Source organism: Accipiter gentilis, chromosome 3 (assembly GCF_929443795.1).
Source record: "Accipiter gentilis chromosome 3, bAccGen1.1, whole genome shotgun sequence".
NCBI lineage: Eukaryota > Metazoa > Chordata > Aves > Accipitriformes > Accipitridae > Astur > Astur gentilis.
This window is the reverse complement of record NC_064882.1, coordinates 19,418,051-19,432,992: the sequence shown is the minus strand read 5'-3', so window position 1 is coordinate 19,432,992 and position 14,942 is coordinate 19,418,051. Positions and strand designations below refer to the sequence as shown.

Genomic DNA, 14,942 nt, shown 5'->3' with positions numbered 1-14,942 from the left:
ATTCTCTTTTTTTCAGCAGAGACTTCTTGCTTTCTTTTCCACTTACGACACTGATGCTCCTTTAACTGCAGAAGTCATTTGAAAAATGAGAGAGAGAGAGAGAGACAGAGCGTATAAAGATCTACACTGGTGAAAGCGCACAGAGTACAGTAAAATCGCTTAGTAAAAAGTACCACTTCTTCCTATGTAAAGTTTCCAATCAGTTGTAATCATAGGTTTAATCTACTCTTCTTTACAAAAAATAAACTTGAGTACAGATGCAGGAAGGCCTCCCCCCGCAGCTGATTTTAAATTATGATTAAAACTGGTGAGGGAAATAGGCACCAATGCGTCATCTCATCTGTTCCCTCACCCTGTTGCTGAAGTGCTCCCACAATTTTGTGGCTACTGCCGTGTTTCACCAGGTTTCCAGAGAAACTGGGACGCTGCACAGGCAACACAAGTTCATGCTGAGGCAGGAAGCAGAAGACAGGGGTGAAACCCATCCCTGAGCCAAGCCGGGGTCTGTGTCAAAGGAAAGTCTTTGACCAAGGCTAGCAGAAGCCCTGAAGAAGCAAGGTCAAAAGCACAGACATCTGAGAAGATTTGGCTCGCCTAAATTGATAATTATGAAGATTTTAAAGAAGGAAAGGAATGCCCATGGTGCTCAGCAGGTGCTGCCCAGAGTAACAACGCATGGCAAAACACTGCAGTTCAACGCTCCAGAGGGGAAGCTCTGTGGAAGAACAGCCCATAACTGGAGGTGGCATGTACTGGGCTTTAGTCTACGTGTAAAAGCAGTAGGTAATAACAGTCCTCGCACAAGTCCACACACGAGTGGACCTTTTTAAAGTGGCTGTTTCTGAAGGAATTCAAAACCATTTTCCTCTACCTGAAGCAGAAGAGGCTAAAAACGAAAGCCCAGCGCAGAAATTTACAACATGCTCCATTATGTGGCAAAGGGAAACACATGAACGATACATTTCTGAGAGCAAAATCATGATTAATCTACAGAGACTGTATAGGGCCACCTCTCACTTTTGGGAGAGCCGAGTCTCTAATAGGGGAGGAAGTTTCTACCAGAATCTGGAACAAAACAAAAATGGCAGCAGCTCATGGCTGGTCCTGAATTAATCCACGTCAAAAATTTTGACTTGCCAAGCACATCCAATCCAGAGTGCAGCTTATGAAAGATGAACACTGTTCAGGCAATATGGAAATAATTAGTAATTAGTGAATTATTTGAGATACTACAATCCTTACTCAGCTGCCCTGTTCTCTCCTGAGGATGGAAATTTCAGCCCAAATAGTACAAGTCTGGCACAATTACAAGCAACTGAAAACACAGTCTTATAAACAGAAGCAAACAGCAACTTCAAATATAGCTGTCACGATTCCACCACCCTTGAAACACAATAGTTACTACCCATGGAAAACACGGAAGTTTTAAAAACACATTTAGTGCTCTGTCTCTTATGTATATTGTTATGAAGAAAGCAGGCAGAGAAAACGTGCATGAAAAATTCATGCACGTCATGGTCAGCATCAGGAAGAGTGACAGGAACTAAGTTCAGATAAAGCTGTAACTGTTATTTAACACCAGAGAAAAACAAACCAAACCAAAACAAGAAGCCCCAGTAAGGGGCTTTTTAAAATGGAGAGGGAATTAGGCATAGCAGTGAACCATTAAAAAAGTCAAATCATAAGCATTACCATGAGCTGATGAGCTGTACTACAAAGCTGTATCATGTTATGCTGAAAAATAATTTGCACCTGGTATGCGACCTTGGATATTTTCATTAAAAAAATCATTTTAAGTTTTCTGTTTCTTTTATGGTACCCCCCTTACCTGAACTTCGATTGCCTAAAGTAAAACATGCAGTCATGCAAATACCAAAAATTGAGTTACTGAAGTCTACAACACTTGGTACAGCAGCAAGTATTGCTTCTCCCTCTCTCTGTCACTGCGTGGCAAGCCTAGCAGCTTCAGGGCTGCTGGATTAGCCAATGCAGAACAGCCGGATCCAAACAAGACACGCTTTTTCACAAAGCACAGAATTCAACACTCCACATAGCTGTGTCGAAGACACCTCTCCAGGTCTTTTTTTCTGCACAACAACACACGAAGAAGAAAAAACGCTTGCCACTTCCGTAATGTATCTAGCCAGCTTTCTGTGTCCAGTGGGCTATACACATATTGCTTGGACCCCATCTGTTGGTTAACTGAGGCTGTGGGACAGAGAGAGACAATATGCATTGGGTTCTTTTTATCCGGAATGACAGAAATTCTTTAGATGAACAGGCTTTATTACTTTCTCTGAATCCCTCTCTCCTCCAAGACTCGGAGATTTTCACGTAAATTCTGGCATTCAGTGAGTGCTCAAAAGGAGCATACATGTGCAGCAGGACAAAGGACAGGAATCCAACCAGATAACCAACTAACATTTGGGGAAAAAATAAAGCAAGCCTCCTGATACACAGCACATCATTCTAGTAATCATATTTCCTAAGTTGTCCCCTTTCACAAATTAAGGTGGCTCCCTTTGCTTCACCATGAGATGCTAAATTAAGCCAAATCAAAGTTGACCCACCTTGCAATCCAATCCAGCAAATTAAGCCTAATGTGAGAGAAGATTTTTCTGTCTTTGTGTACTTTACAGATTAAAAAAAACTTATATATGTGAAATTAAATTCAAATATACTGCTCCAGACATGTTTCAGATTGCATCAGAAGCAACAGTTATTAATGACCAACAACCTTCAAATGTCAGGTGTGCAGCTGTGTTTTAGCTCAGCATTTCTCACTATTAAACCACGGGGCACAGGAACTGGAAGGAATGACTCAAGAAGAATGCTAAAAAGACCACTGCAATTCCTCTCACCTCCCTCCTTCAGTGATTTCCCTTTACAGTGGGACATCTTGCATACCATCACTGTGTTGCATTTATTCAGCATACCAAACAGCTTGCTCTAGACCCAGGCATTCGGCAGACGTGAAAAGCAGAATCAGGGGACAGCTCAAGCGCTGAAGTAGTTGGGAAGTAGAGGTGCAGGCATGAGAAATCCACCCACAACCATTCTTTCCAACAAGTGACCTCTGCTACAAAGAGACAAAATTAGTACAATGGCTAATTATGCAACGTCAAACCACAGGAGACGGAGGGACGTTCTTTACTGTTGTCTTTGGAGGTGGAAGATAGCTAGCATAGTAGAAAAAGGTTAGGTTCACTGTAGAAGTAGTAGTATTTCACCCACACATTCACACACGCTGCCTGAACTGGACACAAGTATTCACAGAGGATATGGAAACATCACAGGCCAGTGAACCCAAGGGACCTATCAAAGCTGGTCCACCCCTTTTCTGAAGACAGATATATGCCTCTAGAGGGAGGCCTATAGAAAGGAACATGGTTAGAACAGTAGTAAAGGTATAAAAATACTATATTGCAATAAGGATAACAAATAGATAAAAATACTATATCCCAATAAGGATAACAGATAAAAATATGTGCTTCAAGTCACACTAAAGGTTGTGGTTTGTTTGGTTTTTGTTTTTTTAAAATGTATCTGCTTGCTGAAAATAACAAAAGGGAAGTGACTATACAGAAACTACTATAAAAGCTTCTCAAAATGCAAAATGCCATATGTACTTCATACATGCCTATGCTTCAAAAACTTTATTTACTGTTTTAGAAGTCCTGCTCCTTGCTCACAATGAGGATGGCCAGTCCAGGCAATAAGTCTTGTTTCCACACAATGCAAAAAAATCAGCTATTCCTATTATTTAATGCATAATACTGTAATATCAAGAAGTTGTAACACTAGCCCTAGATTGTCAGATATGGAGCAAATATATGATTACCCAATCCCTTAAAAAAAGAAAAAAAATCTTAGAATACAGGAAGACAAGAAATACCTAAGTGTTAGATAAGTATACAATCAAACAGCTCATCCTCTGTACACTTGGAACTACTCCTCTGCTGAATATAGCTTAAGAAGCCCGTATTCCCACTGTCTGATGAAATGTTTCTTCAGTGTATTTCCTCTTTGCTGATGAAGATTTTGTCTTGCTTACCTTCAGAAAAGTGGGGTTGGGGGGTTAAACAGTACAAAGGACATTCCATTTGGAAAAAACCTCAATGAGAACACACAGAAGTCAGCCAGGCTGTCAAGAAATAGCTAGATTTCATCTCACCCATGCTGTCTATCTCTCTCTTTGCTGTTCATACTATTTCTTTCTCCCATGCTTATCCCCATGTAGGAAGTCCTGAGGTCATCAGCATGTGACCCATGGAACTTGTGTTCTCACAAGTATAGAAGGTCTCAGCATTACTGACATCTCCTTTTATGGAGCTGCTCTGCAACTTTACAAAACCTCAGAAAAGCCTGGCTAACCCAAGATCCCCTGTAGAGAACTTCTCTGGTAGAATATGCTCCAAAGCCAAATGTAACGGTGTTTTCATAGCTTTTGGGGTTTTTTTTCATTATTAAATAGCATTGCCATTTAGCAGTAAGAAGCACTGGATACTGCTGCAGTTCCCTCTTGAGAGGCATTTTCACCCAAGCAACTACTGATTATGCAAATATAATTACTGTAGCTAGGTGTTAGATGGCCACATTTTCCATCCCCTTATTTTCCAGTATGTCAGATATGCTGAAGAATGCCCTGCCTCCTTTCAATTCATTTTTTTAATGATTATTCTAAGACAAGCAAGTAGCAACTATTTCTATTCACCTTTCCAAAATGGCTAGAATTGAGATAAAAAGTGAGAGGTGATTACTACTCTGATCTAGTCTGACCTGATCCAAGATCTGTCTCCTGGGAAGAATTTCAAGGGGAAAAAAAATACAAACTATAAGTAAGAAGAAGGAAGTCTTAAACGCTGTCCTGCAAATAGGAAACCGAGAACCCTTCACCATGGCCTGGCTGCTCAGCAGATGCCAACTACCACCACTGGAGAGGCTGAAAAGCACAAAAAGAAATTCTCTGTAGTAGCACTGATACAACTTCCTAACCGTAACTACAACGCATTATCTGTAATTTACTCTTCTCCTGCAACTGAGAGGCAGTCAAATGTGCACAGTTACAAGTTATGATACATTGCCGCAATCACATAAGGCAGCAATATAAGAGTAAAGGACAAAAAATAAATCAGCCAGGCCTCCACCCATATTAGGCCCTAAATCGCTTACCACCTTTCAGCTTTCAAAATAACTAGCACATAGCTTCGGGTTCTTTCAGACAAATCTTCTCTTCCTGATTTTCCGTGAAGCCCTGACAGAGCTCTGAGTCTGGCCAGCCCAGTTGTTGCATTTCTGCCCTGTCTTCTCCCCTCTCAGGGCCATCACTCTGTCCGTAGGGTGAGTGACACCTTTTATTCAGCCACCCCTCTGATACAGACTTATGCTGTCTGAACGCTAGACTCGGACAACTTGAACCAAGAAGTCCACGGCCATCACAGGGGAGCTATCAGAGCGCCGGGACAGGACCCAAGAGGTCACCTAGCCGAGGCACCAGCTGCTTTACCTACTCTTTCAAGGATCAGATGATGGAGTCCACAACTACAGAGCTGAAGGGTTTTTTTGTCTTTGAAGATTCCTGTGCATCACCAGTCCATCTCTCCACTTTAAACACTTGCTGCTCTACCAACCCTTCATCACAGTCCAGGCTTTTGGGAACCTCATCTTTCCCCCTGTTCCTGCCCCGAACCTTGCAGGCAGGTTCACATCTTCCTTGAAAATTATTGCCCCAATCCAGATGTAGCACTGCAGCTGATGCCTTATCATCAATGATTCACAGTCCTGTTTATTCACCCCAACGTAACTTTTGCCTTTTTCACAGCAACAGGGTATCATTGATGCATATCCATCTTATGATTCACTATCCTATCACCCAGGTCCTGCTGGGGACAGCCTGACACTTTGCTACTTACTCCCATTCTGTATTTGAACATTTCAGCATTCCTGCCTAAACTTTTACCTTTTGCACTTGTCTATGCTGAATCATATTCTAAAAAATAGAACAAACAAACAAACCCACCACACACCTAATCCCAATATGCCACTTTGATTTCTAGATTTTTTTTCCCAAATGCTTGCGGCTCCAAGTTTTATGTCACTTGAGAACTCAACAAGCTTCTATTTCAGCAACAATATCACTAGTGAAAATACTGAAATGCAAGACAGGACTCCCCATTCAAGACAGTCTTTCACTCTGAAAAAAAGTCACCAACGCCTATGGAACACTGTAGCATGTGTTCTGCAATCAGATTTACAAGAGGTTTATACAGGTCATTTCTAATGCTGACATCTGAAAAAGTCTCAAACAGCAGTGTCAAAAAACCCTTACTGGAATGAAAAAACACAGTATCTGCTGCTTCTCTGCAACCCATGGCACTTGTTACCCTGTAGCAGAAAGAACGCAGGTAAGTCTGAGATTTCTTTTTTTTTTTTTTTTTTTTTTTGAGCGGGAGGAGAGGTTCTTGTCAAATCTTTTTTGGCTGATGTGCAGTTTTAGTATCTTCCAGGTACCTTCAACAAGCCTGTTTTTATTAGCACTTTTCTGGAAATAATCTTCATAGCTTACAGTTTCTCAGCTTCTCCTCTGCACTCTTTTAAAATTAGGCCTTCTGCAGCCTTCCAGAATCTTACTTATCTTCCAGCTCTTCCTTCTTAGCACCTTTAAGACCCATCCACTCCTGTCTAGTTATAATGTAAATATTCTCATCCATGCCTTGTCAGTGTCTCAACAGCTACAACCTACACTTTTCAACTTCAACTATGTCTAGTTTGTTCCATCTCATAAACATCAAAATTCTTCTAGAAATATAATTACTGGAGATCCTCGTTTTACGTCAGAAAAGGTAGATGTTATAGACAACAGGGAATCATTGCTGCAACATAACCAAGTTCTTCTACAACTTAAGCTTCTTTATGACTTGCTCTTTTCAAGTGAGTGTTCCCATGCATCTGTTAAAGCTGCCTCCATTCACATGAAGAGCTTTAAGTTACTTCTCCAATTTGAACAGCTTTCACTTGCACCTGCTTAAAATTTCCCCAGCTGTGCCTACAGTTTTCTCTTCTCTTGGGTTTTCAGCCAATATTTGGGGTCTTCTGGATCATCATCAATACGGTAGTTCTGCCTATGAGCAAAAAATTTATCTTAAAAAATTATTTTCCTGAATCTGGGGGAAGGTGGGGGAACAGGAACAAACAAACCAGGCAGGATGGAGCTTCGTGGTTCCCAATGCCAGTATCTACTGCTTTCCAGTAAACCTTCTATCCAGACCCTGTCTATGAGATTTTTCTTCTCAGATTCTCTCAGCTGCTGTCCTCCTGACTTGTTTTAGCCCACAAGGTTTCTGGGGCCTTTGCTGCAGAGCAGTCTTCTCTTTCACAATGACCTTGATAGGTCAAAATGCTTACCTGCTTTATGTGCAGCTGTATTATGGACAATTAATTCCTACTGTTTGATCCACCTAGAAGAAAACTGATTCCTTACTCTATTTGCTCTGAGCAGTGGCTAGCTACAGACCTAGATCAACCCTCCTCTTCCCCAGGCTACCATACAAAAGAGGTGTAGGCATCTAATCTGCAGTAAAACCTTTCCTGGTTACTGTACTGTCTCATCAGTGCTTTGCATCATGTTTCTACTCACTTGTTGGTGCATCTTATGCTCTGATAAGCAGCTCCTCAGAAGGACTGGGTTTTTGCTCTAAGTGTTCACTGCTGTTGTGGGGGACTAGCAGCTGTCACAAAATAATTAGATCAATGTAACATGGCTTATATAATTTTTACATCTGTGTATTTACTTGAAGCAAGACTCAGCTTCCCATATTGCTCTTTCTCATCAGAGACGGATGTCTCACAATCCCATTACTCTAGCTGAGCAAAGAGATCTGTATATAGGAATAACAATCCAGTTATTGCTATAGGAATAACAATGCAGGTATTGTTATATCAACAAAAATGTCTAAGTTTGCTTGAAAAACTATAATCTGAAGAATATCCATTGGTCAGTCATCTACAGATTACCAAGTCACTTGGTAATTCTCTCTCTTGATTTCTATGTAATCAAGTGCAAAGAAAATAAGTTAATTTTAACTATTTTCCTAATGCTGCTAATCTGTAGAAGCAATGGTTGTAGTCATTATAGAGGTATTATAGAATTAGAAAAGGTGGCTATTCATATTTTGAGTCAGCATTTAAGTACAGATCTTGTGAAGAAGTTTGAAAAGCCCTTTATTCCATCATGCATTTTGACTCTTTAGTTTTTCATAAGAGGTACAAACACATTATTCTCTACAGGATGGATGTGACAGGCATCATTCTAGGTGGGATAACTTGTAAATACATCGTTGTACTTGCTCAGCAATACAATTTGTGCTGAAAATCACTGTTACAAGTTAATAATTACATCTTTAATTTTTTTATATATAGATACATATATAAAAGCACATATGTGTGTGTATTTTAAACAATCCATTTATCCTGACTGCACTTTAAAATTTTTGATTCATTCTTTTTTTGACAATGCTGGGAAAAACTGTGCTTGATTGCATTAAAGATTGCTAAAGAGTAAGAACTGAACTGATCTAAAGCCACAACCTCTCTTAGAGACAGTTGTGAAGGCATGTCCTCAGTAAGTATAGCTAAAGACTTCTACATGATTCATGTAAGAAATGTATATCTATTTCTGCTTCCTAGAGGGAAAACAGCGGCCAATTCACAGTCCTCTTCCAGGTCTAGCTGGAATAAAGTTATTGTACAAATTTGCAAGTATCTTAAGAAGGCTCGATTGTCACTAGCTATGACTTGGAACAAAAAAAAAAACCAACAACAAAAAAAAAACAAAACAAAAAAAGGCTGTGCCAATCTACTCATTTCAGATGCTATTTATCTTACATTAGAAAATAAGAATAATCAGTGAAGTAATTGGAAGCATTTTTATAATGAATTGTGCTTTCATTTATACAAAGAAATCACCTGTGCAATGACTAAGGAAACCAAACAAATTGGGATAATTAAATAAGTTAAAAAAAAAAAAAAACAAAGGATAAGTACTATAGGAATAAGCAACAGCAGAATGGATACATATTAATCTTCCATTTAAAAAAAAAAAAAGAAAAGTAACTAGCACAGCTTTTTAGAACTCTATAATGCTGTTATGCTCCAAAGGAAGTATTTGTACAAGACTAGCGTTGCAATGAAGCTACACAATGTTACCCCGAAACCTGCAGCTTTAGAGTGGGCCCCAGAGCTTTTAAAGTTATTTTTCCTTCCTTAAAATATCACCACGGTAATTTCTGTAGCTTCTGTCTCCTCTCTATTCAAATTACAAGAGCCAAATACAACACTTGCAGAAGAACTTTTTTCCTTAGGAAGAGACTTTCAAAATTAGCAACCTCCAAGAACGTTCAAGGGGGGGGGGGATTCTGCTTTTTTTTCATATAAATCCTAGTTGGTTTTTTCTTAGTTGTAACAGTCACTCTGTTTACGCAAGTCAGTTTTCACAGAAATCTGATCCTGTTGGCAAACACCACTACTGCCAGTGAAGATAAAAGCACTCTGCACTTCCCAAGATCAGCTCATCAGAGAGCTGCCTTCTACTTGACTCCACAGAAGCAACCTTCTAAATAAGACTCTTAAATGTTTCCCTTCTGGGGCTATTATTTGCCTTCTCTGTGGAAGCAAATGGCTTCTGCATACTAATAAATAGGTAAGTACTGTGCCTACTCCAATATCCTCCGTGCAGCCCCTCCAGAGCTAATGGGGTACGGCAGCACAGACTCTCCCCCATTTTGTCCTCCCTTTAACGCCGCAGACTCCCATTCATGCAAACACATGTGGGGTAACCATGGGGACCAGGATTTAGCCTATACCTTTGAAAACACGAAATCCGATATAAACATTTTATTGCCGTAAGCTAATCCGTACAGCAGACATGAGCAAACAATAAGGATGCTAAAGCTTGAAGCATTTTCACATTCATAAGCTCATATTCATCAGCTTCATACTCAAGGTCAGTACAAGTTGCTGTGGGCTGGAAAGGTTAACGCGAGCATGCCGCGCTGCGTGTGGGAGGACAGTAACCAAACCACACACATCGGCACACTTTCGAACTAAAGAGTCACTGCTAAGCAAGCTGAGGCAGAGAAAAATACTACAGTGAAAGGGAATGTTCCACAGCTCCAATAAGTATGAGGATACTAACAATCCACGCACCGAGAACAATTTATAAAATAATGACCGGGACTGTGCCAACTCTGTGGAAGCACCACACTCATGAGAAACATCAAATGTGAAATTTTTCAAACCAACAAACTAGTAGGACATCTCCCTTGCACAAACCAGCTCCTTTCAACCACTCCAGTGACAAGAAGTACTTTAACACCTACGTTTATTATCTTGCCTTCATCTCAAAGAATTTCCCTTACCTAAAATGCCATCTAGATCAAACACCTCTAGTCTGGTGGCACTTTTAGTTTTAGCTGCTCTGTCAGCATGAGCTAACTAAAACTTGCGTCAAGTACGTGTTACCTGCTGTCATGACTATTCTGTAATGCAGCAGTAAGCCTGCCCCAGTCAGGGCCACCAGACTACCCTAACATCTTCTCACAGTTCAGAGGCATTTTCTCACCATTCATTGAGAAAAATTCACAACAGTAAAATTTATTACCACACAAGGAGAAAGAAGATAAACCAAGAGCACTTGGCAGACCGCTCTGGTGGGTGCAGTAGCTTGAATGCTATTTCTGTGTGTTCTGTCCTGTTGGCTAACTCAAGGGGAATAAAAGATGCTGTTCTTTGCAGCAGGTAAGCCACTCTGCAAAGGAGCGTGGGGGCACTTGCACCGTGGGATGCCAGCCACCAGGCACACTGGTAGAGCTGTAAAGTGAGTATTCCTTTCCATTACAACTGTTCAGCAGGTATTTATGGAAGCATTTCCAATTCAGTGATCGGGTGGACTCCTACATAAACACTAAGGTTTGATTTTCCAGAGTCAGCTGAAAGCGTGAATGTACCACACCTTTGAAAATAAAGTCCAGAGTATTTTAAGTTGAATATACAAGATATGACGCCACTTTTGACAGAAAATGGCCAAATGTACCTAGGGCCATGCCAATACGTAAAGTTATTTCCACAAATGCCTCCTTGGATTTCAAATGTGCACTCCCTTCAAGATGAAATTAGCAATTTGGAAAAAGTCATGCCAAAACTTTAGCTAAATTTTTGCTGGTCAAAAATACAAAATAAAAAAATCCCAAATGATATTATTTTTTTTTTAAATTACTGCATTAAGTATTTGCTTTTCAGGCAAGCAGATTAATTTCAAAATTTCTTACCGTTGCTTATTATTTTCCTACAGATTAGTATTTTTTTATTTCTTAGAAGAAAATAGTTCAGGAAAATGAACTACAGCATACCTTAAAATAGCATGCTGAGCTTTCAAATCACACAAAATCGGAAAGAGATTTCCTAATAAAATACTTTATGCTAGTGTTTCCTCACTAAACACTACATGCCTTTGCTATACAACCAGATTACCTGGAGAAGTTACACTGCAATCAATGCCTCCAGCAAGCATAGTGCAAGAGTCCTCAAGAGCAAGGGCCAGTTTGTGCAAAAAAATGCCTACTACCTCTCACTTCCAAACAGTTACTACTGTTTACGTAAACCTGTTTAAAGCTGGCTCGGTAAGTCTACAGTGCCTATTTGAGAACATTGTACATATCTTAAGACTTTCTGACTGTAGCATATTCAGTACATATAGTACATCTCCATATTCAGAATAGGAAGATACTTTACTTCTTCCCTATTTTTATACATTGATGATCAGTACTCTGTGCTTGGAGGCTGGTTCAGTTTTTTCTTACTACAATGAATTTTTGTCTTCATTACAAACGGAATCCATCACATTCAGATCTCATTAGCCACTTTCACAACATTAAGGAAAAAAAAAAGACAGAAAATACTCTTTCCAACAATGACAGCTTATAAACTGTTAAAAGCTTCATGCAACTTATAACATTAACTTAGCCTTTTAGATGTTTGTAATTACTGTTAACCCAATTTTGCACAATAGTGCAATAATGGCATTTCCCCAACATTTACACTTACTAATTCGCAGAATTTATGCCAAAAATGCCAAAACCAGAAGCCACCTCCAGCTTAAATAGAATATTCCTCTTCTCTGACAACATTAAAAATTCATCTCCATGATGCTTAAGACAAGTCAGTTCCTGATGTATCTTTATTTTCAAGCTTTTTAATGTCCATCTTTTTAACCAACCTTAAGATGATACATGTCCCATTTTTTTTACCAAACAGCATAATGCCCAGAAGAAGGCAAGCCATAAAAGCCAAGGTCCTGTTGGCTTCCTACACAAAATAAGCTTCCCGTGACATTACTCATAATTGTAGAGCTTTGCACAGGTAACCAAAACCAGGACTCTCCTTCCTCAGGTTTCTGTGCTTTGAAACCAGTCTTGAAATTCAGCCTCTTTACTGATTCTGTAGTTATGCTTCATCAATAGTTCACACACCTCCTCCATGACCTACAGCCCAGCAATATTTTTAAGTGCAGAAGCTACATTCCTCCTTCTCACAGCAGCACCGCAGCTCCAGCTTCACTGTAGGCACTTTGTGCCATGACAGGGTGCCTGAGCTGCTTGAAAGCATGTATGAAAAGATTTAAATAGGTTATGAGCAAGTTTAAACAAGATTTCACCCTGTTGCTAGGAGTCATGCATGTGAAATAATCGTTTATTGCTCCAAGCAGATATATGGCACTTTGTCAAGACATAGGACAGAAAAAATAGAGGAGAGTGCTTCTATAATGTGCAGTTCCTGGTCAAAGAGCAAGTGATTTCCCCCCACACACACACACCAGCTGCATCAAACAGGATCAATTAAATCTCTCAGCAGCATTTACAAGAACAACATTTGCTATGGTTGACTGCTTTCTATTGTCATAAATGTTCCACTTCTGTCACCAGACATACCAAGCATCTAATTCTGTCGCCTTATTTACAATCCCGACTTGCCCACACTTTCAGTATTGACTACTCCGGTTAATGAGATTTAATTTTGTTTTTAAAAAGAAGTGGTATGACTATTCATGTGACCACAAACCCTGGATTCTTCTTGAATTCTCTCTACTGAATTCCCATACAAGTTAAAATGGAAAAAAACCAAGAAAATTCTTCAGTTTGGCCAACGACCACACTGGGAATTACATACTTGCCTAGAGGAGCAGAACTCAGCCACCCTTGGCAGACTGCTACCACTGCAGTTATGTGATTAAAATGAGGGTGTGGGATCTTCTTGGCTTGGGATTTCTATGCTTATCTTACCAATCTGGACTTTGAATATTGCCAAGACTGCAATGAGATCGGTCTGTACCTATCCTTTCATCTGTCATATCTTTAAATTCTACCAGTATACACAGTAGTCACACTTATTTCAGCAATAAATCGCCAACTGTTCAGAGAGACCAGAATAATTTCAATGTCCAATAACATTTTTGTCTTTTTATGTAAATTACTTCAGCCAGAATATACAGCTGCCTTACCACATGTACAAATTTATAGCCACCATCATTGGCTTAAAACAAACAAACAAACAAACAAACAAAAAAAAACCAAACAGCTGATAAAACCCCCAAATCTTTTCCCTTTCAGTTGCCCAGAGACACAAAGGAATAACTACCACTGTGTCACAGAGATCTTAGTCACACAGTAATTTATTTTTTTCCAAATGGAGACCAAGTATTGCTGACAAATATTCAGTGTGGCCCTCTAGGATCAGAGTTCAATATTTTCAGACAATGTTGTTAATAGAATAAAATGCAGATTAACGTTTAAAAGAATCTAAAGCAAGAGGAACGGAGAAAATGAAAAAAGGTTTGAGGTTGGAAAGTTGTGTTATGGCTGAGCCAGTCTAACAACCTGCTGATGTCAACAGTCAGAGCATCCTGTCCTCCTCCACCGCCTGGCACCACCTCTGGCACTTGTTAGATCCTGTACCGAGCTAACGCAGCTTGCTAACCCAGCAGAACACTAATCCAGCAAAAATAAAACCAGATCAAATATCTTTCTGCCGATCAGCAAGTTTTTTCAGAGCAGTATGAATTCTAAGAAGTGCCAGGACCAATTCAAGCAGATGGGGGAGGCCTGCGAGGGTAGGACAGGGATGCGATGGACCTGCCTGTTTCAGCAGCAAACTGCTGGGCTAGCGTAGGTGTAATGTATATTTTCACATCAACTGTGCTTATCTTAGGCTGGAACATTTTAACTTACTGCCTCCACAGCTGAGGCCACTACGGGCAGCCCTGATCCATCTCATTGCAAATAAAACTGATAGTTTAAACCTCCTCGCAGACAGATCCACCAGTCAGTCTCCCGGAAGAATATTTTAGCTGGAGGATGTTAACGTGCAGGGGAAAGGTAAAGCTGGAAGTGGTAACTTCTTGAAGGGTGATGACTAGACCTGCAAAACCTGTTACATACATTTCTATTTGACCTGAATGTAAGCTGACACAGGATAAGCATGCAAGACGTTTCAGAGGGCTTTTTAGCCCCCACCTACTTATTCTCTGGGGGAAAAAAGCATTAAAAAAAAAAAAAAAAAAAAAAAAAGGGTTTCTAAAATAACTCCACAGTCAGTAAAAACATAGAAATTCATATTCCAAGGTGGACTGAAAACGGGTTGAACAGAAGGTGGTGGTCAGAGGCACAGACTTGAGTTGGAGGCCAGTGGCTAGTGCTGTACCCCAAGGGTCAATACTGGGTCCAGTCCTGTTCAACTTCTTCATTAATGACCTGGATGATGGAGCAGAGGGCACCCTCACCAAGATTGCTGGTAACACAAAACTGGGAGGAGTGGCTGATATGCCAGAGGGTCATGCTGCCATCCAGAGGGACCCTGCCAGGCTGGAGAAAAGGGCTGACAGGAGCCTCGTG

At 40.2% G+C, this 14,942-nt stretch overlaps 1 protein-coding gene across 6 annotated transcripts in view; it reads right to left on the bottom strand.

Annotated features, from left to right (window-relative positions):
* Nucleotides 1-14,942, bottom strand: part of TEC (tec protein tyrosine kinase) — a 67,809-nt gene that overhangs the window by 18,202 nt on the left and 34,665 nt on the right. The gene's annotated exons all lie outside the window — the stretch shown is intronic.